Source organism: Eschscholzia californica, unplaced genomic scaffold (genome assembly GCF_041429995.1).
Source record: "Eschscholzia californica isolate CP2 unplaced genomic scaffold, dmEscCali1.0.p SCAF_1, whole genome shotgun sequence".
Classification (NCBI taxonomy): domain Eukaryota; kingdom Viridiplantae; phylum Streptophyta; class Magnoliopsida; order Ranunculales; family Papaveraceae; genus Eschscholzia; species Eschscholzia californica.
The window spans coordinates 59,957,580-59,961,673 of NW_028238198.1; positions in this window are offsets into that span (position 1 = coordinate 59,957,580).

Here is a 4,094-nt window from a genome sequence, read left to right on the forward strand (position 1 = left end):
AAGGAATAACAGAGGAGATACCCTGCGTGCTATAACAATTACAATTTCTACGCCATAGCAGAAAACAATCTCCCATGCATCCGGACGCGATCGGCTCAGATGCCACTCGGCGCGGACGATGCCACTCGGCGCGGACGACGCCGCGCCATGAGACAACGAGGTTCGACCCCGTGCCACCGACGAAGTAAAGTCCTCCACGCTGCCAGAAAGCGTGGGCGTATCCTCCACGCGGTCATGCAGCGTGGAGACGTCCCCTACGCTGTCCGGCAGCGTGGAGAAGTCCCCCACGCTGCCAGACAGCGTAGAGACGTCCCCCACTCTGTCCGGCAGCGTGGAGACGTCCCCCACGCTGTCCGGCAGCGCAAAAATACCCTCCACACTACCCAACAGTATGGAGAAGTCTTCAATCCCAGTTCGTCGCACAGAGGACCCACACCGCGTTCGCTAACTCTGGGCAAAGTTCCTGACTGACCCGCACAAAGCAGTTCCATATTGTTATCTGAGCCCATGCGACTAACACGGGATCTATCCGACTTACGAGGCCACCTCTTCGAATACGCATCTACTCTCTAAGAAAATAAAATATTTACTTAGAGAGTGGGGGACAAACTGTGTTGACCAAAATCCACACCAGGGCCCTCGACACTAAAAGCGCCCATTAAGACGTCAAGCCCAGCGCAACACTCTCGGGCCCAGCCCAGAAGTCTCTTAATGGGACCTCGTCGCCTAGACCCTAAAACTTGTGTCGAGCCCAACCACGTGCAAAGAGTCTCCACGTGCACAGAACTCCACACGCCTGAGTCTCCACACGTCTGGCGCTTGACACGTCTAGATCTCCATGCACCACGTGTTAAAGATTATTTAATGAAGAGATACTCTACATGTCAAATATATCCATAATGACAAAGATATCAGACTTGGTCAACGTAACCTCAGCAACGAATATTCCCCCATTATTGACATGCATAACATGGTACGTCTCACATAAATGTGAGACCATACACATGCACAATCAGAGTAGTTGCCAGAGAACATGCACAACCGTTGTGCATGTACAGCCAGCGTACACGTCACCATATCCCAGGTATCTTAACATGCATTTACTCCGTAACGGTCAGCCTTTACACCTCCCAATGGATCACTCCTCAAGCCTATATAAAGAGGAGCACTTTCATTTCTCAGATCACCGAATACAGAGCAAAGCAACCCATACTACTTCTTCTTCTCCACTCGCTCTCTGTTCTTCGATTATTCTTGAGACGTTTGCATACAAGTTCATCTGGTTCTGATCGTGGACACTACTAGACGCCTCAAGGGTGTTAAAGCTTATCTTTGCTCGACGCTTCCTGCTCGACGCTTCCGGCTCGACGCTTCCTGCTCGACGCTTCCGGCTCGACGCTTCCTGCTCGACGCTTCCGGCTCGACGCTTCCTGCTCGACGCTTCCAGACGTCTTCGAGAAGATCACAACCTTCTTCTTGCTCGACGCTACTGGTAACATCTACTCTCATACTTCTGATCATTTCACTCCCGTAGATTCGAACTCCGGTCATTCTACGAGCCTAGCCACTCTCCGATTACACATCATCGGTTATACCCTCGGCTTTTCATTTATTATCTATTGTAATACTTTGCTGACTTGACCGTCGGAGGGCCCTTGGCAGGAACCATCCCGGTGTCCCCCCAAGCCTTCACGGGTTTGTTTGTGTCTGTTCACCTTCTTTTGCAGGTTTCTTTCACACGTTGCTGGTGCCCATCAATCAAGAATTCGACGTTTGGAATTCCAGAAGACGTTCACGCTTCCGACCTTCTGACTTCCGACCCGTAGACTTTTCACCGTCTACAATAATTCGCTCCCTTTATTCCGAATTAAGTTCTTTATTCCAAATATGGTACCTAAACAAGAAAAACACATAAAATGTTATTGATAACACTCGAAAAGGACTAATTAGTCTATGTTAGGCTCTCCAAATGTGACATTTTAGTGTCACATCACACGCTTTTAGCTAGATATTGATGCTTGAATCTTTATGAAATAATGTATTTGTTAAAATCCATGTTTTGCTATTTATGGAATATTGACCTTGAATTTGCTTGAAGTAGTCTAGATGGCTAAGTGTCGGCTCGTTCCTTAGGTGTTATGGTAGTATTAGATGCCTAGCCATTAAAAGTTTAGCAGGACTTTAGTTATCCTAGAGAGACCAAATATAGTCTAGCTGGACTAAGTGTTGGCTCAATCCATTTAGCGGGACTTTAGTTGCCCTAGAGAGACCAAATATAGTCTAGCTGGACTAAGTGTTGGCTCAATCCATTTAGCGGGACTTTAGTTGTCCTAAAGAGACCAAATATAGTCTAGCTGGACTAAGTGTTGGCTCAATCCATTTAGCAGGACTTTAGTTGCTCTAGAGAGACCAAATATAGTCTAGCTGGACTAAGTGTTGCCTCAATCCATTCGAGCTAGCGGGACTTATTTGTCCTAGAGAGACCAAATATAGTCTGGTTAGACTAAGTATTGGTTCGCTCGCGAGTCATACGTGCAAACATTTGTTGGATTTGTTCCAGACAAAAGTTTGTAGGCCTCGACATTAGGTGGGAAACAATTGTTCACCCTTTTCCGTCGATGACTTGTAGGATGGAGGACCCGAGCATGTGCCTTACTGATGACAACGGCGAGGGTGCCTTAGACTCGTGTAGTGCCGAGATAGAGGATATGCCAGAGGGGTGTTGTTTTTCGATACTTGATGATGAATATGTTAGTGGATTGCGACATAAGTATGATATTCCACCCGAAGTCGATATTAGGGCGGCTGGCCCTAACGAGCTTGCCGACTGGGGCAGTCCCCCGGGTTGGACGGCTATCTACGAGCATTGCTTCCGTTCGGGCCTTAGGTATCCCGTGCCTCCCCTAGTTTGCAGAATGCTATCTCGGTACAAAATAGCCCCTTCTCAGCTCATGCCGAACACTTGGAGGTTGTTGTTAGCTCTAGCTGCCTTAGCGGAAAAGGAAGAGCAAGATGTAGACGAGGTCGACGTTTGCGCGTATTATTACTTGAAAGAGAATCACCTAGACCGTGGTCGGTATCAGCTAAAGATTCGCAGCGGTATGGTCCACCCCATCCTTAATTTGACCAAACATGATAGGAATTGGCAATGTCGATACTTCTTCGTTTGCGGCATGTTTGGTTGTAGTGCTGAGCAGAACTTTCCACTTGGTTGACGTCGTCCTTGTGAGTTATGCATGCGTTGTTTCTTTGATTTTTGTAAAGTAAAGAGTTTTGTCACCTGAATATCTTCTGCTTAGGTGTGAAGAAGGGCAACCGCCACGTTTTGACTTTCGAGGAAGATGAGTCTAGACTCGAGGCTTTCACTTTCTTAGAGGTCGAAAGGAGAGATTGGACGACCCTTCTTTGTCTGACGAACCTCCGACACCAACGTATCACTCGCCCTCTTTCTATCGTTCCAACAGGCACATCATTTGGTTAAACTAACGAGTTATAGTTGCATTATGTTTCACTTACCTTTTCTCTGTTTGACTTGTTTAGCTGACGATATGCCTCCACGGAGCATTCTTCCGCCCTCGGCAAAGGAACTTGCCGCTAAGGGCGCAAAGAAGAGGAAGCTTCAGTCTGCTCCATCTCAGCCAGTCGGCCCTTCGACTACCCCGGTCGAGCCTGCCCCTTCAACTGAGTGTGCTCGCCCCGAGACGACCTTTATGCAGATTCGAGTTGGTAATATCGTACTCAAGTGCCCGAGGGTGCATCAGTGTTCCGAGACCCTTCTTTTGTGCAAGGATTGTCTGATCTCTACTACTTGGATGGTGATGTGGACTTCCTTGGTGAGTTGGGCGCTGAGGAGGCGATGAGGCGTGTGGCCATCGGTGGTGCCCAGGTAAGCTTTTGTACTTCTCGAACTCTTAGTTCCTCGATTGATTGAATGATTAATGTATTTTTATGTTTTTTGCAGGATGTGTCTGGGATCTTTCATGCCCAGAGGCTCATTTCTTCCTACGCAAAGCAGGTAGCTGAGCTGAAGGAGGAATGCTCGAAGGGGAAGGGCAGGGAGAGTGCCCTTGAGGCTCGCATTAGTTCTCTTGAGG